Source organism: Gopherus flavomarginatus, chromosome 1 (assembly GCF_025201925.1).
Source record: "Gopherus flavomarginatus isolate rGopFla2 chromosome 1, rGopFla2.mat.asm, whole genome shotgun sequence".
Classification (NCBI taxonomy): domain Eukaryota; kingdom Metazoa; phylum Chordata; order Testudines; family Testudinidae; genus Gopherus; species Gopherus flavomarginatus.
This window is the reverse complement of record NC_066617.1, coordinates 228,672,137-228,698,214: the sequence shown is the minus strand read 5'-3', so window position 1 is coordinate 228,698,214 and position 26,078 is coordinate 228,672,137. Positions and strand designations below refer to the sequence as shown.

General features: G+C 41.7%; 1 long non-coding RNA gene across 1 annotated transcript; it reads left to right on the top strand.

The window, feature by feature from the left end:
- Nucleotides 1-25,847, top strand: LOC127043061 (uncharacterized). The gene is made up of 4 exons (XR_007772129.1): nucleotides 1-131; nucleotides 1,008-1,062; nucleotides 24,947-25,002; nucleotides 25,391-25,847. It is a non-coding gene; the product is annotated as an uncharacterized LOC127043061 (long non-coding RNA).
- Nucleotides 25,848-26,078: the final 231 nt, after the last annotated feature.

Genomic DNA, 26,078 nt, shown 5'->3' with positions numbered 1-26,078 from the left:
CTAAGGGCGGTAGGGAAAGGAGATGTAGCCCTTGAGAGGTGCCAGAATGATGGCCACTGGTGATAAGAGGGAAGGTGATGGCGATGAGGAAGATAATGGCTAATATTTCAGGTTGTTCTACAGGAGATGGTGTGAGTATATGGACGTGCAGATGTATATTCTGTAGTATCTCTATCTACCTTACTGAGTTGGAGCGTTTATGACTGTGCTAAATGTATTGATAAGCTAGTTGTAAATATAGAAGAGCTTCTATAGTGTGTCTGTTGCAACTGTGCACAGCGGTTCCCAACTATATTATAATTTGAATAATACTGGGCCTGATCTTGGGACAAGAACCTGTCAACCCTCAAAGCTGAAGATAATTTAAAAGATAATTGGGGATTCCTAAGTAAACAATATAATTTAATTTATAGATCAGGCTACAAACTTTCTGGCAGAAGCCTGCAGCATGCATCTGCTCTCTTTCTCAGTCAGCCCCAACTCAGCTGGGCTGCTCCCTTTTGTATCCTATCTCCAGTTGGAGCATGCCCAGCTGGGTAAGGGAGTGTGGCCTCTTCAGCCAATATTGTGTGGTCAATCCTAGCTGGGCCAGTATGGGGTAGATATACCCTGTCACAGGCTGTATGAGGGGAAGTCTATTTCATGGGGGTCTTATAAATTATAATTTTTAATCATATTTACATTTTCAATCAACATATGGTACCAACTTTGGTTCTTGTTGTTCAGATTTCTTGGGACAGATCCTTAGCTGATTAAAATAAGCATACATCCATTGACTTCAATGGAGCTATTCCGATTTACATCAGCTGAAGATTTGGGCCCTGGTATCCATATGGCAAACTTACTCTAAAAAGTTTTCTGGCCAATATATATTTCATGTTTACTTTCATAATCTTCAGGGGTTTATTTCTTTTAGAAATATACACACGAGGTATTATAACAGCACAGGCTATGACACTATAAGTTTCAGTTGTGTCAGTATTTCCATTCTAGTTCTTTACTTTCAGGTGTTTATTACTACGCTGTAAAATTTGGCAGAGAAACTGTTATCCCTGGAATGAGGTGGGTTTTTTGTTGTTGTTGTTTTGAAAATATGTGAGAAAATGTGTCCCTTTTATATTATGAAACACAAACCAAAAAAAAATTGTGCTTTCTACTTTTTGTTGTTTTAAAGTGTTTGAAAGAATGTTAATCTATAACAGTGGTGGGCAACCCGCCGCTGCACTCAACCCATCAGGGTAATCCCCTGGTGGGCTGTGAGACAGTTTGTTTACATTGACCATCCGCAGGCACAGCCGCCCGCAGCTCCCAGTGGCCGCGGTTCACCATTCATGGCCAACGGGAGCTGCAGGAAAGCAGCACGGGCTGCAAGGATGTGCTGGCCGCCACGTCCCACAGCTCCCATTGGCTGGGAACGGTGAACCACGGCCACTGGAAGTTGCGGGCCGCTGTGCCTGCAGATGGTCAATGTAAACAAACTGTCTCGCGGCCTGCCAGTGGATTATCCTGACGGTCCGCAGGTTGCCCATCACTGATCTATAATGTAAGCTTGTGTTTCAAGATATCTAGGTTTTGGGGGGAAAATAAAAAGGACAGCAACCTAATATTGAACATTTGTATTATTTACTATTTGTATTATGGTAGTATTTAGGAGCCACAGTGATGGATCAGGATGACATTGAACTAGGTGCTGTACAAATACAGAAAAAAAATGATTGTTTTCATAATTAGAAACATTTTCAGTTATCAGAGGGTAGCCGTGTTAGTCTGGATCTGTAAAAGCAGCAAAGAATCCTGTGGCACCTTATAGACTAACAGACGTTTTGGAGCATGAGCTTTCGTGGGTGAATACCCACTTCCTCAGATGCATGTAATGGAAATATCCAGGGGCAGGTATATATATGTGTGCTAGCAAGCAAGCTAGAGATAACGAGGTCAGTTCAATCAGGGAGGATGAGGCCCTGTTCTAGCAGTTGAGGTGTGAAAACCAAGAGAGGAGAAACTGGTTCTGTAATGGCTTGCCAAGTTTCTCCTCTCTTGGTTTTCACACCTCAACTGCTAGAACAGGGCCTCATCCTCCCTGATTGAACTGACCTCGTTATCTCTAGCTTGCTTGCTAGCACACATATATATACCTGCCCCTGGATATTTCCATTACATGCATCTGAGGAAGTGGGTATTCACCCACGAAAGCTCATGCTCCAAAACGTCTGTTAATCTATAAGGTGCCACAGGATTCTTTGCTGCATTTTCAGTTAATTATACTCAATCTGATAAGTGATCAGCATCCATATGTAACACCTGGGAGGGGAGCATTCAAGCCCATATTTTAAAGGTATTTAGGCATTGCTGCCCTCAGCATTGCAACACCTAACAGATTTAAGAGCCTAAATCTCATTTTCAAAAGGGATTTAGGTATTTTGCAGCCAAAATCCCATCAACAGTTGAATGCCTAAATGCCTAGATCCCTTTGAAAGTGAGATTTAGTCTCACTGAGTGCAACAATGCCTAAATACCTTTAAAAATCTAGGCCTCAGATCCATTCCAATATCTGGGTAAATCACACACATTTGGGAGAGGCAGGGCAGGACTGTACAAACTGAACAGCTGCATCTTACTGTCTCATGTGACTGTCTCATAAATAAACTAGAGAAATATAGCCTAGAGATGAACCTACTCTAATGTTGCTGCACAACTGGCTGGAAAACCATACTCAAGAGTAGTTATGAGTGGGTCACAATTGAGCTGAAGGGTATATCAAGCGAGATTCCACAGGAATCTGTTTTGAGTCCGGTTTTATTCAATATCTTCATAAATGAGTTGGATAATGGCATACAGAGTTTGCAGATTATTCCAACCTGGGAGAAATACTTGCAATCTCTCCCAGGTTGGAATCATCCGCAAACTCTGTATGCCATTATCCAACTCATTTTTGAAGATATTGAATAAAAGCGGACTCAAAACAGATTCCTGTGTCTTGGAAGACAGGATTATAATTCAAAATGATCTTGACAAGATGAAAAAATGGTCTGAATTATAGAGGATGAAACTCAACAAGGACAAATGCAAAGTACTTCACTTAGGAAGGAATAATCAATCACACACACAAATACAAAATGAGAAATGACTGCCTAGGAATGAGGGAGTATTGCAGAAAAGGATCCAGGGATTATAATTGATCACAAGCTAGCTACGAGTCAACACTGTTGCAAAAAAAGGAAACACCATTCTGGGATGTATTAGCAGGAGCATTATAAGCAAGACACAAGAAGTAATTCTTCTACTCTACTCCATGCTGATAAGGCCTCAGCTAGAGAATTGTGTCCAGTTCTGTATATTGCACTTCAGGAAAGATATAGACAAATTGGAGAAAGTCCAGAGGAGATAAACAAAAATGATTGAAGGTCTAGAAAACATGACCTATGAAGAAAGCTTGAAAAAATGGGTTTGTTTAGTCTGGAGAAGAGAAAATTGAGGGGTGATATGATAGTCTTCAAGTGTGTAAAAGATTGTTATAAAGAGGAAGGGGATAAATTATTCTCCTTAACCATTGAGGATAGGACAAGGGCTTAAATTGCAGCAAGGGAGATTCAGGGCCGCCCAGAGGATTCAGGGGCCCTGGGGCAAAGCAGGTGAGCTGCAGCGCTTGTACTCACCCGGCGGCAGTCCGGGTCTTTGGCAGCATTTTGGCGGTGGGGGGCCCTTCAGTCATTCTGTGTCTTCGGCAGCACTGAAGGGCCCCCTACCACCAAAATGCTGCTGAAGACCCGGACTGCCGCTGGGCCAGGGCTCGCGGGGCCCTGCGGGGCCCGGGGCCTGGGGCAAATTGCCCTGCTTGCCCCCCCCCCCCGGGCAGCCCTGAGGAGATTTAGGTTAGACATTAGGAATTGTTTCCTAAACTATAAGGGTAGTTAAGCACTGGAACAAATTATCTAGGGAAATTGTTGAATCTTCATCACTGGAGGTTTTTAAGAACAGGTTAGGCAAACACCTGTCAAGGAAGGTGTAGATAATATTTTGTCCTGACTCAGTGCAAAGAACTGGACTAGATGACCTCTTTAAGTCCCTTCCAGTTCTGTATTTCTACGATTCTGTGATCTTGTTCAAATACATTAGACTTTTGCAGTTCTCCTAGCTAAATCAGGATTTAGAGCACAATTCAGTGAGGTGTTGAATACTGATTCCAATTCAGCAAAGCACTTGAGCATGTGAGTAATTCCATTAAAGTCAGTGGAAACACTAACCAGCTTAAAGTTAAAATGTGCTCATGTGTTTATTGGATCAGGGTCAAAGTGCTCAGAGCTTTGCAGGATCAAACTTGGAGCCTGTTTTGGAGGTGTGGGTTTTGTTTTTCTAGTGTCCAGGCTTTCCTAGCCCCATTTAGAATTCTTCAGTGAAGAAACTCAATGTATTTTTTTTTCTGATTCTCTTCAATAAAAACCAACCAAACTAAAACAAGCTATACTTTTTTTTTAAATGACCAGATCCCCAAAACTAATACAAATATTTCTCTAGGGAAACAAACATATAATAAAGCACCAAAATATTTACTTAGTTAAGCAAACTAGTTAGCAGGACATTTCTAAGTGTTATGTATAGGTGAACCAAAGATCTGTTATATAAACCTTGATAATAAGCTTGGCATAGATACATCGATAGATTTGTTACTGGTAAATCAACAACAATAATAATTTCAAATAAAAAGGTTTGACACAAGATTCTAAAATTTCCTAGTGTAAGTTCAAAAGACATCTCCAACTCCTAAAGAGCAGTCTGTAAGGAAGTTAAAATATTGGTTATGGTCAGGAAAATGACTACTGTGATAGCAATTAAAAAGTCAACATGTTGCCAGACCATGGCATCTGAGACATGAAGATGGACCAGGTTCTTCTGATACTCTTGAACACATTGGGTATTAACTTTACTCCTCCAGAAGTCCCATTGAAATTGATGGGGCTGCTTGCAGAATAAAATACTACTCAATATGACAGGTTTCAGAGTAGCAACCATGTTAATCTGTATCCGCAAAAAGAACAGGAGTACTTGTGGCACCTTAGAGACTAACATATTTATTTGAGCATAAGCTTTCGTGGGCTACAGCCCACTTCTTCTTCGGATGCAATCAATATGAGTAATGCTGTCAGAATCTCATCTAAAGTAAAAAAAAACACTCTGGTACCTCTGATATCACAGCATGGTAACTATTGGTAACTGTTGACTCTATAACAATAATTGCTGTAGATACATTTTTTATCTTCTCAAAAAATCTCTTCCTTGTATTTTTCCTAAGTTAGACCTTCTTACATTACTTTCAGATATAAGTTATTACCTCTATAATCCTGTTAGCACTACAGGGCCAATACAGCTGTAGAAGAATGAGCAGGATTCTTTCCTGGCTTGCTGTTCAACTTGAAAGTCATGACTTGGGCCTAATACTTTGAGTGAGGACTAAGCATCATGAATGGTGTTTACTTACATTTATCCATAGCATTGTTTTAAAAAATAAAGTTGGAGGGAAACAATATGTATATTGGACCAGATTTTCTGACCAGTTAACCTTAATGTCAACAAAGTTGTCAAATATATTTCATACAGAATCCTTATGACTATTGGTGTTGTGCAAGGCAAAAAATCTCACTTGCACATGCATCTCCCAGTCTGACCTTTGAAGATAGGGAGAGAACATTTTTGTTTAAATTTTTATTTGTAAATTAAGTAAGCTTGATGCTAAAGTTATTGATTCTATCATGCCATTCATTTTTAAGCAGAGGTCTCCATTTATCCGATTGGGGAGCTCTGTTTAAAAGTGGATCTATCTGTCTTATCTCTGTCCATCTGTTCAGGCAAGTATGGCACTGTATGGCTCACTGAGAGGCAATATAAATGAATTCCTCCAATTTGTCCCCTTCAAGAGAGCACTTAAGTTCAGCAATATCGAGAAGAGATATTGCAGGAAATCCAATCCTTCCTATCTACAAATATCCTTGAGCCTGTGATGCTAATAGCCCATTAACATTTATATCCAGATAACAATCTGAAGGAAAATAATTACCTCTTCTCTACTGTTCTGTCTGTGAGTTGCAGGTATGCATAATTAAATATTGGATAAAGGAGAGTTCAAAGACTATTTACACATTTTGTACTCTTTAAAGATGTCTAAGTAGATCTATTTCTTTCAAGTCTCCTGGCCTCATCTGAATGCAGTATTAGCTTAAGGAATACCTCAAGTGTTACCCCAACCCAACTCCTGTTCATATACACAGATCTCTAGCTCAAGTGAAATGGAACTCAGAGGTATGGGTTAAAGCTCAAGTGCAGCTGACGCTGAAGCTAACAATACAGTGCTGTTCCAGCCACAGAATTAGCACAACTCATCAACTGCTAATCCCATCACTCTGTACTGCTAATCCAATTGCTCTGTGTGGTATTGTTTGACAGCGTGGCTGCTCTCATTGGGAGCTAGACTAGCTCAAGTTCAGTAAATGGAGTTGCAGTGAAGACAAAGCCCTGAGGGATGATATCCGAAGGCTATTTATATATTCTCAACTCTTGCAGCTAGCTATCATTGTTATTCTAGTTGAATTATTGGTTGCAAATAAGCCTTATTTCCGTTTATGGTTAATTCACAAACTGATCCCAATGTCTACAAACATTTGTTATTGCTAAATATGTGCCCAACAGCTGATGCAAACAAATTTCAACCATGGTTTTTTTTTTTTTTAGGAAATGTTTGACTATTGGCAGTTCACTGTATATGATTAGTCTCTTCTATCTCGTGATATTGTCCCAACTTTCTTACTGAACAACCAAAACATTTTAAACAGGAGAATAATGGACGAAGAATAGCAAATAATGAAAAAAACACCCATACAACATTTTAAAAACAACCTCACATAGTACCAGCTGAACATGTGAACACATCTACTGTAAAAGATGACACCTGCTTGTGGAACAGAGCATCCATTCCACAAGAGGAAGAGGAAATGGCTTAAAAGATTCATATATTTATTATTTTTAAATGAAAGTATATGAGTGCTTTATAACATATCACTACCAACACTCTGTGTCTCCTTCATTAGAATATGCATGGCCAGTTTGGGTGTTCCCAGTTTCGCCGCAGTGTCTTGTTCATGTTGATTACATAACGACAATTTCATAATTGCATGAAAATTATTGTGTGTGCAGGGGTTAACATCAGCTTCTTACTGTTCTGTTTTTCCCGAGGACCTGCAGATAATGTGAAATCTGTGGTTAAATTATTAACTATAAATATGAAATGAGATCAGTGCAAGGCTCATAGTTGACATAACAACCACACAAAACATTTTAAATCTTAGAACACACATGAATTCTATATGGGGAACTGCATCTAGTGGGAAACAGACCAATATAAAGGGCCCTTGAAACAAACACTAAGTGCAAACCAAACGTAAAGGCTTTCAGAATCCACTGTTTATTTTTTTAGCAAGTATTAACAGGTTTACCAATCCTTGCCCTGTAAAGATCAGAAATAATCATTGCAACTGTGAGCTTTTGTTTAAAGAGACATTATACAGGAATATAGTCATCAGATGTTCCTATTTAATAGGGTGTTATGATATTACAGAGAGCATCATTACACCTATGACGTGGTTTCTAGTGATTTTATTGAACTGAGTGAAATCTCTGATTACATATATTTAAAAGACTAGGCATGTCTATCAAATGTTAATATTCAAAAACCTGAATGGCTTTGCTGATTTTTTTTGTTGTTTTTGCACGCTGGGTAGACAGACTCGCACTAGCAGGGCTTGAGCTAGCATGCTAAAAATAACTGTGCAGATGTTGCAGCTTGGGTAGCAACTCGGACACTCAAGCCCACCAGATCCCCTGGGTCTGAGCTTCGGTGGCCAGCCCTAGATTCAACAAGAGCTGCAACATCCACACCACTATTTTTAACATGCCTGCTTGGACCTTGCTAGAGCAAATCTGTCTACCAGCTGCAGTGCGGATGTACCTTTGGTACCTATTTGTCCTCTGCTTATTTCTGCTTATTCTGCTGGGTATGTAATTGGTATTAATATTTCCATAACATCAACCTCCCATATTTTTGAACCATTCCTCTAAAATTGGACTTTTCTTTTCAGAATCATTTTTTAAAACACAAATTTAATTAATCACTTTGACATTCATTTAAAATCTTATGTCTACTCTTTTCTATGGTAATTCCAAAAGATTAATTTAAATATTAATCAATCATAGAGTAAACAAAGACAGCACATAAAATATTCCCTAATGGACCAATGTTTGTCTATTAGCTGAAATGACATGAAAAATCCATAGTTACTCTATTGTTCAGTAAAATCAGCATCTTTTAATGGTATTATCAATTCTTTTCCATGGCAAGGAAATGGCATTTTGTACATAGCTCCATTTGTTCTACATAATACATATGCCATTAGTATGCTAGTGACTAAATATTTACTTACTACATTCTTCCCCTATATTACTAGTTCAATCTATTATTTACACAGTCATATGATTTGAAACTGTTACACAGAGGGATTATCAATGATTAACTAAATTACTTTGGGCTAGGCTGCGTCCTCTCAAGAATCCCACTGAGGGTAGGAAAACTGATAAATGTTTGCAAAAAGGCTAAATGCTTTTTAGTGAGCGTGTATAGAAAAATTATCCCCCTTAACTCGACAGAAACCTTCCTCTGACCAACAAAAGCCACTCTTGGTCAAAAAATCTGAAATCCAAAAATTTTCAGCCAAAACAGCTGAAAACTGAAAATATTTCAGTTTTTGGCCAATTTTTTTTCATGATTTCAGGTTTCCAACAAAAATTAGAAAGATCTCCAGGAAAGCAGACATTATCTGCCAAAATGTGTTTATTCAAACACCCAATTTTCTGTCTGTCCCCCCAAAAAAAGTTTCACAGGAAAGTTTTTGATCAGCCCTCAAGCACATGAATTAGTGCCTAAAGGAGATGACACCCAGGGGTGAATATAAGGCAGTACAGGCTAGTATGGGCTGATACGGTGTACCAGTAAAAAGTGGCTGCCGGTACTGGACCCTACAGCTGACGTTGCTCCTTTTGTCCCCACTAGGCCACCAATGGGGGGGGGGCAAAAGGAGCAGCTGGCCCAGGGCTGGCGATATAAAAAGGCTCGGGGCTCCGGCTGCCACTGCCGGAGCCACATGCCTTTTAAATTGCTGCTGGAACCACGGGCAGCGTGGGCCAGGCAGCGCAGCTGGGCTGGCTGGGGGATGCTGACCCCCAGCCCCGCCCCTCCCACCCAAGGCCACGCCTCTTCCAGGGGGGCAGAATTGGCCCCATACGGGTAAGAGTTCAATTTTACTTTCACCCCAATGACACCTGTCTTTGGCATCATTCCCCTCTGTTAGGCAGAGATTTCCCTGTGTAATGCTGACCTTGACTGCATTACTTGTGAGCTTATGTAAGTTCCTGTACTCCTTGGAGAGATAAATTAGGGGTAGGGGCAGAAGTGGAAGCAATGGAAGCACATTTCTTGAAGGAGCCATTTTGCCATGAGGGATATGCAGGCCCAAAAAATTGTTACTGGGCCTAGACTGTACCAATGCCCCAGACTGAGACAGATGTATTGAGATCAGTGGGCCATATCCTTTGCCTGCTGCGTAGGCAAATCCTCTCCCATCCCTGATGGAGTGACCTGTCAGACATTGGCAGCATCTCTGGGCCTGTATGCAGGTTTCCCTGCAGTAGGCATGACCAGGTCCTTTAATCTTTATATTACACTGAACCTTTTACTAAAAAATGTCTAAGGTTTCTTTGAGTGAGACTATATAGCAGCATTATGCCTTATGTGGCTTTGTGTATGAAACTACAATTCTGTAAAAGAAGACAACAATTGCTATTTAAAAGAACATATTTGAAGATAAGTGATAAGTGATCCTTTTTATCCAAATAGAGGTCCAAATCCTGCATTCCTTGGTTCTTGTGAAAGCAAAATGCCATTGACTTCAGTGATATTTTGCCTGAATAAATACCAAATATTCACATTGGGATTTGGCCCTAGCTGTGCTTGTGCAACTATCACCACAAGCACAGTAGCTGCACGTGACAGTGAACGCAAGAGGAAAGCTCCAATGATGTGCTGTATAGAGATCAATTAAAACAAATGCTTAAGTGACTTTCTGAATGGAGGCCTTAGCATTTAAAAACAAAAACAAAAACAAAAAAACACAACCCCCTCTGCTCCACCCATCAACAAAATCTCTGTTTTAGAAGTTAGTCTAGAAGGTGTGGCCGAAATGAGAACAGAAAAATATCTATGTACTTGCAGCATACACACCCAAAACCTCCTTTTATCTCATTCTTAAGGAGATCCATCATCACTTACCTTCTGACAGCAGCCTCCATGAATAGGCTGGGCACGTAGAGAGCAAAGGCAAAGGTGGGGCTGTACAAGTGAATTTAGCACATTGCTGCTTGCGAGTTATTAGCGTTCTGCTGTCACATTATCCAGTACAGACAGATCCAAAAAAGACTGAAGTTAAAAACAAAACTAAAATAATTATTTTAGAGCTATAATTAGTAAATAGGAAAGGCTCAAATCACTGTGTAGAGTTGTAGGGGAACGGCACAGCTGACTCACAATAACAGATTTAAGAGATTAAACAAAGACATGCTAGGTAATCCAGTCGATCCCCACTGCCAATGCAGAATTATTTCCTACAATATATTCTCCAATGCTTTGTCCAGTCCTGTGTACATATTATTTATATCAACACATGGTATTTATCTTTATTCCCTAAGTGAATTACGTTTATTTTGTGTTTCAGTAGCACAGAATGATTCCAGTCTGGATTAGGGCACGTTGTGCTAAGCACTATACAAACACACAGGAAAAAAATCCTTATTCTAGAGAGGTTACAAACTAGGGCCCTGATCCTAAAAACACTTAAATACATGCTTATCTTTATGCACATGAGTAATGTCACTGAATACAGTAGCAATGCTCTTGTAAATAAGATTACTCTTGTGTCTAAGTTTTACAGGATTGGGCCCAAAACCATTTTGGTATTGTTCTTTGCTGACTTGTCAGCATCTTTTTCTTTAAATGTGCCCCATTTTGAGATGTAGACACACAAGAACTTTCTGAAAGGCAATGAGTGATATCCTACCCTTCCATATAGGATGAAATTCATCCCTGTGCTGTGGGCCAGTGCCAGATTTGTGCCCTCCTTATGACCTACTTATGCTACTCCCGGGGGAATTCTGCACCATTGCGCATTTATGTCCCCCACAGATTTCTTTGCTTCCATGCAGAAAAATGACTTTCTGATGGGGAAGCAAAGGGAAGCCACAAGAGTGATTATGAGATCCTTCTTAGCAGTATGTTTTGGATGCCCACGGCAGGTGGCAGAGAGGTAAATCACTGTGAGGCAGGGCGCGAGACTGAGGAAGAGCCAGCTGTTAGCTCCTACCCTGCACTAGGCTCAGATGCTAGTCCTGGCTGGGCTGGGGAGGATGGGACTTCCTCTTCCTGTGCACGGCATCCGAGGCCGTGTCAGAGCCCACCCCCAGATTTCTCCCCTGACTATAGGAAGCTTTGCAAACTCTTTCTCCTCCCCTTGCCCCCCATGCTTCCTGCACCTATTGCTCTCCAGTAGCAGAAGGAGGGATCACTGTACAGGTAGCTGCTCCCCCATTCACCCAACCCCTATGCATCCAGACCCTCTCCTACTCAGACCCTCCTGCCAAGCCTCACCCCCCACCCTCAGCCCCTGCCGCTGACAAGCTCCATTCCCCCTGCACCTGGATCACCCCGACAAGCCACTCACAACTGGATTCCCCACCCTGCCAAGCTCCAGCCAGCTTCACCTGGATCCCCACCCCTATTGAGTCACACTCCCCCCAGCATCTGGACTCCTCGCTGAGCCTCCCACACTCAGATCCACACCCCACACTTAGTCCCGATTTCCTTCACCTGGACCCTCCTGAATAGTCCCATTATCATTGCACCCAGAACCCCCCAAGAAGTCCCCGTGCATCCAGATTCCCCCCACACTCAGATCCCGCACTGAGCTGCCCACACCCAGATTGCCCCACACAGAACCCTCTCAACGCGCACCTGGATCCCCCCACACTAAGCCCCTCCGCACTTGGATCCTGCCTTGCTGAGCGTGCCTGCCCACACCTGGTGCATATGGCATGGAGGAGCAGGGCCCTGGAGTGTTTCTGGGGCAGGCCCGATCCTTGCACTGTGTCAGGGTTGGGTGCAGCCTCATCACTGAATCCATGTCCCAGGGGGAGCTGCACAGTGATCTCCCATCTCTGTACAGTCAGTGGCCTGTGCTCCCCAATGCCACACTAGAGTCTGCAGATTTATTTGACGAATAACATTTGCAGAATTTTAAAATAGTGTGCCCAGAATTTGAATTTTTGGTGCATAATTTTTATTTCTCTCTCAGAATGCCCTCAAGAGTATGATGCTCCCATTTAAGTGGTACAGAGGTCCTTGTGCTGGCATTTTGTACCTAGGTCAATTTCACACAATACAAAGGACACTCACAGTTTCAAACTCACGAAAAGCAGAACTCTGTATTTCTCGATTTTTTTTATCATAATCATCATCGAATTATAAATGTAGCAAGAATGTCTGATTGTAAGCTATACATTCCTGGAGAATTATTGAGGTTCTTGGATGGCAAATCCCCACCAGGCCACCAATGGGGGAGGGGGGCAAAAGGAGCAGCTGGCCCAGGGCTGGCGATATAAAAAGGCCCGGGGCTCAGGCTGCCACTGCCGGAGCCACATGCCTTTTAAATTGCTGCTGGAACCCCGGGCAGCGTGGGCCAGGCAGCACAGCTGGGCTGGCTGAGGGACGCTGACCCCCAGCCCCGCCCCTCCCGCCTAAGGCCGCACCTCTTCCAGGAGGGCAGAATTGGCCCCGTATGGGTAAGAGTTCAAATTTACTTTCACCCCAATGACACCTGTCTTTGGCATCATTCCCCTCTGTTAGGCAGAGGTTTCCCTGTGTAATGCTGACCTTGACTGCATTACTTGTGAGCTTATGTGAGCTCCTGTGCTCCTTGGAGAGACAAATTAGGGGCAGGGGCAGAAGTGGAAGCAATGGAAGCACATTTCTTGAAGGAGCATTTTGCCATGAGGGAGATGCAGGCCCAAAAAATTGTACCAATGCCCCAGCCTGAGACAGATGTATTGAGATCAGTGGGCCATATCCTTTGCCTGTTCCATAGGCAAATCCTCTCCCATCCCTGATGGAGTGACCTGTCAGACATTAGCAGCATCTCTGGGCCTGTATGCAGGTTTCCCTGCAGTAGGCACGACCAGGTCCTTTAATCTTTATATTACACTGAACCTTTTACTAAAAAATGTCTAAGGTTTCTTTGAGTGAGACTATATAGCAGCACTATGCCTTATGTGGCTTTGTGTATGAAACTACAATTCTGTAAAAGAAGACAACAATTGCTATTTAAAAGAACATATTTGAAGATAAGTGATCCTTTTTATCCAAATAGAGTTTTTCTATCTGGGTGTGAGAGGCGTGCAAAAATTATTCAGGAAGGTAAAGCTTTTGTTTAATGTCAGAAGAAAAACCTGTTCCCTGCCTACGCCCATTTTACTGTGTATTACCAGGCTGCTTCAGTGTTTTCGTAGAGCTAGTAACCAAAAGAATTTATCTTTGTGAGGACCCATTTTTGATACTTGTATGTGAACCTGTGTTATATTGTTATTGTTCGGTTTACAGTAGGGCTGTAGATTAATCACAGTTAACTTGTGATTAACTCAAAAAAATGAATCACACTTAAAAAAATTAATAGTGATTAATCGCAGTTTTAATTGCACTGTTAACAATAGAGTACAAATTGAAATTTATTACATATTTTTGGATGTTTTTCTACATTTTAAAATATATTGATTTCAATTACAACACAGTGTACAATACAATACAAAGTGTACAGTGCTTACTTTATATTATTTTTGATTACAGGTATTTGCACTGTAAAAATGATAAAAGAAGAAACAGTATTTTTCAATTCACCTCTAATGTAGTGCAATCTTTTTATTGTGAAACTGCAACTTACAAATGTAGATATTTTTTGTTACATAACTGCACTCAAAAACAAAACAATGCAAAACTTTAGAGCCTACAAGTTCATTCAGTCCTTCTTCTTGTTCAGCCAATCGCTAAGACAAACATGTTTGTTTACATTTATGGGAGATAATGCTGTCCACTTCTTATTTACAATGTCACCAGAAAGTAAGAACAGGTATTTGCATGGGACTTTTGTAGCCGGCATTGCAAGGCATTTGCATGCCAGATATGCTAAATATTTGTATGCCCCTTCATGCTTTGGCCACGATTCCAGAAGACACGCTTCCATGCTGATGACGCTTGTTTAAAAATTATGCGTTAATTAAATATGTGACTGAACTCTTTGGGGGAGAATTGTATGTCTCCAGCTCTGTTATAGTAGTCTTGGATGATGAGTCAGCACATGTTGTTCACTTTCGCTGCAGATTTGATAAAACACAAAGAAGGTACCAATGTGAGATTTCTAAAGATGGCTACAGCACTCGACCCAAGGTTTAAGAATCCAAAGTCCCTTCCCAAATCTGAGAGGGATGAGGTGTGGAGCATGCTTTCAGAAGTCTTAAAAGAGCAACACTCCAATATGAAAACTACAGAACCTGAATCACCAAAAAAGAAAATCAACTTCCTGCTGGTGGCATCTGACTCAGAGGATGAAAATGAACATGCATTGGTCTGCACTGCTTTGGATCGTTATGGAGCAGAACCCGTCATCAGCATGGACACGTTGTCTGGACTGGTGGTTGAAGCATGAAGGGACATATCAATCTTTAGCTCATCTCGCACATAATTTTTGTACATAATTCTACATTTGTAAATTTAACTTTCACGATAAAGAGATTGCACTAACAGTACTTGTTTAGATTAATTGAAAAATACTATTTTTTTTACAGTGCAAATATTTATAATCAGAAATAAATATAAACTGAGCACTGTACACTTCGTATTCTGTAATTGAAATCAATATATTTGAAAATGTAGAAAACATCCAAAAATATTTAGATAAATTGTATTCTATTATTGCTTAACAGTGCAATTAAAACAGTGATTAATACAGATTATTTTTTAATTTTGTGATTAATCATGATTACTTTTTAATCACTTGACAGCCCTAGTTTACAGTTACATGTGAATGAGAGGTATAAAACTTAGACATGCATGTCAGCCATTACAATATAAAGAGTATATGCTTGACTTTTATTAAACAGGAAGAAAATTATCTTTCAACACTTTACTGGAGTAGGCTTTTGTTGCATATCATGAGACGAGGATTCTGACTTGTTTGTCCCTTGTGCAGCAGTGATTCGCAGGGTAGGGTGCATGGATCATTAGTGGCTCATAAGGTCCTTCCTACTGGTCTGTAGAATGAACCTAACAGTCATGGATGAAATTGGGCTGCAGAATGCTGAGGCTCACTGTCAATCAGTACAATACTGTAGGCAGAAAACAAAAAGGGATTTCAATTTCTCCTCCCTTTCTGGCAGTTCTGTTTCCATCAGGGCTCACTCATTTTTTCTGGATGTATTTTCTATTCATGAAGATGAAAGGATCAGGAATGCTGAAAATGATTGCCTTTACCATTCAGCCACTGAGTGATGCAACCCGAGCCTGGGCTTCTCCTTAGCCATGAAGGGCATCATCATTCTCTTTAGCAATCGGCGTCTGTGGCTTTGGGTGTAATATCTGTATTTCCACAATATGAATCAAAAGCCATTACTTTATGGGAAAGCTCTAGTTATAAAACAGGATTTATCTTGATAGAAATAAGTCCTTTTGATATTTCTAGTTTAATTGCTAAGAATAAGGATGCGTGATGATGTTAGCAAAGATAGTCTGGGGTAAGACATAGAGTTTTTCAGATTATCTAGCACAAACAGGAATATGTTTCAGTTAATGCTGATGATAGTCTGTAAGAGATTGTAGGATAGGAAGGGACTGTTTAGAGCACTTTGAAGCACCACCACACACTTCAATCTAACCTCAGATATAGAGTGAATTGTACCCAAAAGCTCCTGAACTGAGAGGTGGGGGAAGACAGTAGGTAGCATCAATCTTTATCCGAATGGCCTCCAGGTCCAATCCTATTGTACCATAAATTTCAGGTAATCCTAGCCCCATGATCACTGACGTAACTGTACCTCTAATCCCAGGATTTGATGGTCACAAGGTTACAATGTAATCTTTTTTGAGCCTGTCATGGTGTACACAAACTCCACACTGGAGAGCAAGGAACAGCTCTGGGCTTAGGTATCCCTGCCCAGACACACACTGCAAAGCCTGCACAAGCTGGAGGCAGGGCTTTACAAAGGAGTGCAGAGCAGTTTGGGAAGGGTGGGCAGCAGAAGGCAACAGATGGCTGCTCCATGGGGAAAGCACTGCCCAGAAGCTCATTGCCTGGGACCTGGCAGCACAGACCTGTACAAACATTCCAAGGAGAGGCCGGTGACAGCATGTGCAGGTCAGAAACTAGACTGAAGTGATTTACTCTGGGAAGCTAAAGGAGGCTGGAGTCAGAAGAGGTCCTACTGGCAGCTGATTAGCATTTCAAGGTGCCGATTGGAGCTGCCCACTCCTGGACTGGAGCCTAGTGGAGAGGGTGAGCCAGGGCTCCCTCACCCACTCCAAGAGGACGTTACAACAAGAGCTTTCACCTATGTGAGAGTCCCGCTGGAGAAGACTTTGACCCTTTGAGGGGCCAAGTCCCCCACCCGCAAAGCCCTGTGCTAAAAGGGAGGACTGGAAACCCTTGGGACGGGGCACTGAAGGACAGGACTGTGTTTCAACTGAGAGGTGACAGGTCAACCCTCGCCTGACCACTAGGCAGTTGTGCACCCTCTACAGAGCCACATACAACACATATGCTAAGGTTGGGCAGATCCTCTAGGGAAAGAGAACCACGTGCATTCATGGCAACATAAACATCACTCATTATACTATTTGAAAGTTGATCCTTAGACAAACAGCTCTACCTGAATTTAATTATAAAAGTACACAGTCTCAGAATTCAGCCATCCCAAAGGGATGTTACGAGATTCCCTATAATCTAAACATTCATTTTAATACAAATGAAAAGTGTTGTTCTTCTGGGTGCTGAGATCAGCTTCGCAATGTAATAATGTTCCATTGAACAGCTGGGCTGGGTTTCCGTCTCACTTCACTGGTATAATTTTGGAGGAACTCCACTGAAGCTGATGAAGTTACTCTGGATTTACACAGTGGTAAATAAGAACAATTTTTTTCTAAGATACTCCTTGACTTGAGTTTGCTCAATCCATCATTAGTTTCTGTTGGTGTTTGATTCTCCCAAGGCATAAACGTAGTGATCTAAATATTCCCTAGATATTCCTTGCCTGTGCAGGCGTGTAAGGCCCCATAACTACTTTCTTTGCATAGCCAAGTGAGGGCTGCTCAGATGGGGGCTCTAGACACAAAGGGGCAGCCAATGGTTGCTCACACAATATTCTCCCTCAGAGCAAGTTGGCAGGGAGGAGTTGAAATGGCTGCCCCTAATGCACAGGGGGAGTATGTTGCACTCCAAAAGAGAGTCAAGTAATTTGCTCCCCACTCAGAGCAAGGGGAGAGGCTGGGTGGGAACTGGGGCTCACGAGATAGCAAGTCCAATGGCAGCATGCACTTCAAGCATGTAACATTCTCCTTATGGTAACTACCACAAAGGAGGGTGTCTGGAGATTTAATGGCAAGTATACAGTGGAAGTTGCACCTATGGAATAGTTGCACGTTTTGGCGACCGGCGCTGTAGGTAATGCCTACATTTAAAATTTGAACACCCAGGGACAAATCCTACCCCTCCTCTGGTCATGTGGAAATATTCCTGGCAGTGTAGTTCTCTTGCACAAGATGAGAGCAAGATTTTGGAGAACCAGACAAGAGATATGCACCCTTTGTACAGTGCATAGGCCAACTCTGCAAAGAGCACAAGGGTTGTTTGGGGACAGGGCTGGTGATGCCTAGGGAAGAGGCCAGGCTAGGGCATTCACTATTTCACCAGTTCTCTGATCATATCTCTGCAGCCCCAACCTCCATACATAATGAAAAGAATATTTCATCTTCCAGGGAGGATTCCCCTGCTCCATCAGCAGCGATCCCAAATGTTCAGTCAAGATACATGAGTTTAGTGCTCGGAGAGATTTGTGCCACAGTGCAAAACCTTTTCATGAGGCCGGCAATGTCCCTAAAATAATCTCTGTTATTTACTACCTTTCCTAATTTTTTTCTAAATATAGAAGCTCAAATGAGTGTTTGTAATGAGTTGTGAAAAGGTTGGAATGCCCATTTTCTTTATTTATTATGTTATTAAAAACTACATGCAAACTGTCCAGATAAAATGCAGAATAGGTAACATTTACAAGGCAACTGGAAAAGCCTGATAAACACTAATAGGTCGGTGCACACATTGTCAGAAATATATGATCCACCATTTGGTCAATAGCTAGTGCTACTTAGCCTTTGAGATAGCACCTTTAAATCAATAGCTCCTTTTTAATTTTTAATGTCCTTATATCATTAGCCTGTTTCTGTGTCTCTTTTTATTGCTTATCCAAGCTATTGGCAGTGACCTTGACATTATTCTAGGTTTTTAGAATGGATCATGTTTCACTTGAATTAGCAAGCAGAGGAAGAGCTTTCAGTTGATTTAAAATCCTTCTACATTTTAAGATCCTCAGGTGACCTGTTATTGTTTAGGCAAAAGACAATTTTGTTCCCAGTATAAAACACAATCTGGATTAGATAGCACTGGATAGTCCTGGTTTTAATATATATATAATAAGAGGGACAAGTAATCTGACACGTCGTGTAGTTACTTGTGTGTAACAACTACATTGCAATAGAAAATTATTACAACCTGTTTTAAATTTTAGTTAGCCAGAGAAATCAACACCAGTCTTGGTTCCCTTTTTATGTTAGTTTGAAAAGGAACTCTGGACTTTTTTCTTTATTTGGGATTTTATATATTTTCTTTCCCCATGTTCCTTACAGTTTCACTAAAGTTTATAAAATGTGGATGCGAGTATTTTTGTCTTCAAAAGATTCTGTTTTCAATAATAGTCAGATAGTAGAGTTACTATGGTAATTAATTATATCTCAGTGCATTTACTCATCTATAAATTACTACACTAAATAATATTTTCTATAGCAAAAGAAAATCAATACAGGAGCTCAGTAATTAAATTACATAGCTAATTGTAGAGAGCAGAGTTTCACAAATCAATTCATACTGCAAGTTAAATAATCTTTAATCGAATACTCCTTTTACATAGACCAATCCCCAGGGATTGATTTCTTGCTAATGGTGCTTTAATTATCATTCCCTTATTAACATATCAGTGGCTTACAATATTTTACTGCTCTGTATAACACTGCCTGTACATTGGACTGGTATTAGATTGCTGCCATAAAACCAACATGGTGATTGCATTAAAACACTTGTTTACTTTTCAGTGAGTCACAGGAAATACTTTAATTGGATTGTTTGATACAAACAAATGCATTGCACTAAAAGTAACAAAGCAACTAGGGCATGATCCAAAAGCCGTCTGAAGTAATTTGAGTCTTTCCATTAACTTCAGTGGACTTTGGAACAGGCTTTTATATACATTCGCTCTGATCTGAATGTTTTTGTTATCAGGGTCCCCCTCAGTCTTCTTTTCTCAGGACTACACATGCCCAATTTTAGTAACATTTCCTCATGGGTCAGGTTCTCTAAACCTTTTATCATTTTGTTGCTATCCTCTGGAATCTCTCCAATTTGTCCATCTTTCTTAAAGTGTGGTGCCTAAAACTGGACACAGCTGTTCATAGCCTTCAAAGAGAAAGCAAAGCACAGGTGCTGGCCTCTTTAGGTACTGCTGGGGTTATCACAGGATAGGCAGGGAACTGTGTAACCTGAAAAAATCCTCGTATGGAGGGAGAGAGACACGCTGCTCTACCCAGAGAATGATGACTGAAGAACCAAGAGCCTAGCGTATTCTCAAGGAACCACACAGGGGGAATGCAGGTGCAGTTGCCCTGAATTGTGGCATATGTGGTAGCAACATGTGTGGGGTCTATGACAGTGTGAATTCCCAGCAGTCACACAGTTCTTTCTAAGTAAGCACGTTTATTCTTAAGGTGACAGCATTACACAGAAAACACATTACTCCACCTCGGTGAGCGGAACAGCGCTAGAGTTGACCTTCTCAGGTCAAATTAGGGGTAGTATAGACACAACACTGTGTAATTCGACGGGACTGGCCTCCAGGAAGTGTCCCAGAGTGCTCCAATGTGACCACTCTGGACAGCACTGTCAACTCCACTGCACTTCAGCCAGGTACACAGGAAAAGCCCTGGGAACTTTTGGATTTCATTTCCTGTTTGATCAGCTTGGAGAACTCACCACCACATCTGACCATACCTGCCGAGGTCCAGCATGGAGCATACAGGAGACACTGGAACTTATTACTGTGTTGGGAGAAGAATCTGTGCAGACAGAGCTCTGAACCAGAAGAACAAAGGCTGACATCTATGCCAAAATCGCACAGGGCAGGGGGGACAAAGGCTACATAAGGGACACACAGCAGTTCCGTGTGAAAATAAAGGAGCTTCGGCAAGCATACCAGAAGACAAGGGAGGCAAACAGTCACTCTGGTTCTGAGCCATAGACATGCTGCTTCTATGAGCAGCTGCATGAGATTCTAGGCGGGGACCCCACCAGTACTCCAACACTCTTTGTGGATACCTCCCAGGGGCCCCAGGCTGCCTCGGGCAACAACAAAGAGGACATTGTTGATGAGGAAGAGGAGGAGAATGCGCAGCAGGCAAGTGGAGGATCCATTCTCCCTGACAGCCAGGACCTTTTCCTAACTCTGGAGCCAATCCCCACCCAGGACCTATTGTTGCAGGACTGTGATGGTGGGGATGGCACGTCTGGTGAGTGCACACTTTGTAATCACACTCCAGGGGTTAAATGCAATTGTGGTTAATGTTTAATCTGAAGTAAGCAATTGGGATACAGTGGTGGCCAGTCCAGCTATGCAAAGTGTGCTTCCCAGAAAAGCCTGTTTATGTGCCAAGAGTTTCCCCACCAAAAAATGTCCCTAGGTGGCCCTGACACCTCCTACCCTTTTTTGCATGCTTACCATGCCCGCCTGAAAACTGAAATCTGCTGCCCAGCTCTCTGCCATGTGTTATACCTTACTGGTAGGCACTTCTTTTAAAAGACAAAATGTGTCCGTGTACCTCAGGGAATGTATTTACGGCTGTAAAGTGTTTCATTCATTGCAAGAGTTAACCTTCTGTTTTCAACAATGTATTTTCTGTAAGGCTACCTTTGGGGGGCGGTTTCTTGCAGCTGCAACCTTGTCTGTGGGTGCTTTCTCCACACCATCACAATGGCTGTCCCAGATTAGAAGGCGAAAAAAGCAGACCAGGGAAGACATGTACTGTGATTTGATGCATTCCTCCAAGACTGACAGGGCCCAGCTGAATACATGGAGGCTTACACTGTCGGAGACCATGCACACTGACCAAGAGGTCAGGAAAGCATGCAGGGAACAAGAGCGTAACATGCAAGAGAAGATGTTGCGGCTTATGGGGAAGCAAACAGACATGTTGAGGTGTCTGGTTGAGGTGCAGGAAAGGCAGCTAGACTTTAGAGTCCTGCTGCACCCAATGATGAACCAGCTGTCCTCCTCACCAAGCCCCATACCCTGTCTCCCAGATGTCCTAGAATGCAGAGGGCAGGGGGTAGAAGCTCTGTTATCCCTTGAACTCAACTCCAGGGGATGGTTCTTGGAGCAGAAGGCTCTCATTCACACAGCTCTGATTGCTAGACAGTGCAATTGTAATAAGCTGTGTATCCTTGCCCTCCCCCCACCCCACCCCCTGTGTTATCAGGCCCTTAGACCCAGGCTATCTTCGCTATTCATTGCTGTCTCTGATCAATGTTTGTTAGCATAATAAAAATGCATGGATTGAGAACAAGAGGCTCTTTATTCACTTTGCACACTGTGCTTGATGGGAGTTTAGTTTACAGGGCAGTACATGCAAAAAAGGGGGCAGCCTGGCAAGGAACAACACATAGAACTTTCACATCAGGGTTGGATCATTCATGAAACTGGTTTTCAAAGCCTCTCAGAGACACAGTGTGCTTCGATGTGCTCTTCTTATTGCCCTGGTGTCTGGTTGCTCATAATTAGCAGCCAAGTGATCTGCCTCAACCTCCCTCCCTGCCAGAAACTTTTCCCCTTACTTTCACAGATATTATGGAGCACACAGCAAGCAACAACAACAATGGGATTATTGCTTTCGCTGAGGTCTAACGTAGTGAGTAAACTGTGCCAGTGCCCTTTTAAATGTCCAAAGACACATTCTACCACCATTCTTCACTTGCTCAGCTTATAGTTGAACTGCTCTTTACTGCTGTCAAGGCTGCCTATTTACGGCTTCATGAGCCATGGGAGCAAGGGGTAGGCTGAGTCTCCAAGGATAACTATTGGCATTTCAACATCATGAATGGTAATTTTCCAGTCTGGGAAGAAAGTTCCTTCTTGCAGAGTTCCTAAAGACCAGAGTTCCTAAAGACACGAGCGTCATGTACCTTTCCTGACCAACCCACGTTGATATCGGTGAAATGGCCCTTGTGATCCACCAGTGCTTGCAATACCATTGAGAAGTATCCTTTGCAGTTTATGTACTCTTTGGAAAGGTGGTCTGGTGCCAAGATAGGGATATGTGTTCCGTCTATCACCCCATCGCAGCAAAGCCATCCACTATGTCCTGCACATTTCCCAGAGTCACTACCCTTCTTAGCAGAAGTGAATTGATTGCCCTGGCTACTTGCATCACAGCAGTCCCAATGGTAGATTTACCCACTCCAGACTGATTCCAGACTGACTAGTAGCAATCTGGCGTTGCAAGCTTCCACAGGGTTATTGCCACTCACTTCTCAATGATCAGAGCAGGTCTCATTTTGGAATTTCTGCACTTCAGGGCTGGGGAAAGCAATTCACAAAGTTCCAGGAAAGTGGCCTTACGCATTCGACAGTTATGCAGCCACTGCTCCTCATCCCTTACCTGCATAACTATGCAGTTCCACCAGTCTGTGCTTGTTTTCCGAGCCCAGAAGAGGCATTCCACCATGTTAACAAGCTCGGTTGCCACAGCCACCACGTATGAATTGCTCCATTCCATGGCTTCCAGCACGGCTATTTGCATGGTATCACATTCTTCTGCTCTGCGGCCCCTGGCTAGGCTCTGCAAATACCGCAGGATGCTGCGCGAGGTGTTTGGGACACTCACAACAACAGTGTACAGCTGAGCAGGGTCCATGCTTGCCGTGCTATGACATCTGCACAGGTAACCTAGGCTTAGACATGAAAATGATTATTTGCTGTTGCTTTCAGGGATGGAGGGAGGCAGGCAGGGAGGAGACAAGTGCATCATGAGAGGCTGACGAAATGTACTCAAAACAACTCGTGAAAATGTTTTTGTCCCAACAGGCATTGGGAGCCTAACCCAGAATTCCAATTGGCAGCAGGAACTGTGGGATAGCTGCTCACAGTGGATAGCTCCATGAGTTGATATTGTGAGGATGCACTTCGCCAACGGAATGTGCTTAGAGGGGACATGCAGTATCAACTTTGTAAAATCGAAGGCTAAATGTCAACTTAAATAAATTTGACCTAATTTCGTAGTGTAGACATACCCCTCAGTTTCTCCATCTGTGAAAAGACAATTTACTAATACATAGTTACTACATATGGATATTTTGAGGCTTAATTCATATTTGTAAAGTACTTTGAGATCCTTGAGAGGTGCTATAAAAGTTTTACTGTACAAGTTCTGATTTGTTTTGTTCCTGTTGTCGAAACAGTGCTTAGATAGTACAACGATAGGGACTTCAGAAAGCCTAGAGAGAGTTAGAGAGAGACTAAATGTTGCAAATTTAACACTGGAAAGATGGTGAGTCAGCAACAGAATCAGAACATGAAGAACATTAGAAGCATACAAATTTGCAGTGCTCTGATGGGTCTCACTTCAGTTACTGGACCTAAACCAAGACTTCCTCCTAAAATAACCTTATAATGATACTTGTCTGGAATACATTTTCACAGCTCCAAGTGGAATATAAAAGAAAGGATGGAAAAAATAGTGTTTTAATCTTTATTTAACTAAATATAAATTTACAAGAACTAGAAGGAAACAGCTTCTAATGTTCTCATGAGACCAACTTTGGCTCTGCAGAGAAGCTCTGGAACTTTGAGTATAGAACTGTGATTGGCTGAAAATCTATTTTGAACATGTAATAACTCCTGCATGGAAAACCACAGGAAAGAGGGCAATGAATGGAATCAGAGAATGGGGATCCAGGAGAAATATTTTCTAAGCCTTTTTCCAGAATTTAGTGTAGTAAGATATCTGAATTTTCCCCATAGTTTTAGTCATTCAAATAGTAATTATGATAACCTCCCAGACTACACATGTAAGTAAGAAAATTGAAAAAGATTCTGCTCTGTAAAATAAAACCAGAGCCTGCCATAGGATTATTACTCTTGAAAAACCAGCCAACATTGCCCAAAAATTGGCCTGCATCAGGAAATATCATGCATCCTTCAATGTTAATAGTGTTTTTTTGAACACCACCATACTCATAAACACCACAGTAAGTACGATGATTTAATAACTTACTTCAGGTCAAAGCCTTTCTGAATAAATACAAAGTATTTTTTCAATCCCCACAAATAATATACACTGTCCAGTTTTCATATGACTCTTACTTGAAAATGTAAAGTGGTATTGTGAAACACCTTAGCAGATATTTGTTATTAAAAAATCTTGTTAAATGTGTACTTTTTCTAGGTGTAAACTGAAAAATCCTGCATTTATGGTGAAAAAATGGGCACAGTATGCCTGAAGTAAGTGATAAAAGTAATGAATCTGAATTAGTGCTAAGAAATATTTTTATAGGAGGTATTATAAAAGGCTAACTTGCAATTTATAAAAGATACAGCAGATGAATCTTGTAGACAAAGGTGTTTCTCCTTTAGAGAAAAAAATCTTTACATAGTCCAATAAGAAAAGCAATAAAAATGTATTTTTTTTTTAAAAAAAACTGGATATGAAGATAAAAAACATCAGGTATAGAAGATGGATCTTTCTGCCACCGGGGAAGTTATTTGGCTCAGGTGGGATAAGTTGCTAAGGCCTAACTACAACACCATATCAGATCTTAATATCTTTGCAGAAGCACCATTATTTAAATTCCAAAGATGTTGATCCATACTCATTTCTGCAATCCTACAGATTACCTGCATAGCTGGGAGAGAGGAATAAGGCCGAACACCTCTGCACTCTGCCTGTTCTCAGCTACTTGTTGGCCATTACAATGTGGTGTAAATTGTTCTAGTTTACACAGGGACCAGAATGATTGCCAGCCAGCTCCAAAACCTGAGAAGCCACAAAGGAAATCTCCAGAATCCATGGAATGCAGAACTTGCTCCCTACCCTTAAACTGCACTGAGATTAACTCAGAATTTTGAGTTTGTCTGTAACTTCTTAAAAACCCTTCAGTAAATGTACTTGGTCCAAATATAGCACATCTGACAAAGTAGAAAGCTGATTCTGCGAACCATTATTTGTATGAGTAAGGGTATTCAGGATCAGGCCCCAAAAATGAAAAGAAAATAAAAGAAAATTTGGAGATTAGTATCACTACAGGGACAGGTTCTGGATTGTTTGGGTGTTTTAACTGTGCATTTCCATATTTTCAAATGTTTAGATTTCTTTAAAGTTTAACCTAAACTCTTATTTTTCTGAGACTGAATGCTTAATTTTGTTGTTGGTTTTTAAAACTATAGCAGTCTAGAGCAGTGGTTCCCAAACTTGTTCCATCGCTCGTGTAGGGAAAGCCCCCGGCAGGCCGGTACGGTTTGTGTACCTGCCGCATCCGCAGGTTCGGCCGATCGCAGCTCCCAGTGGCCGTGGTTCACTG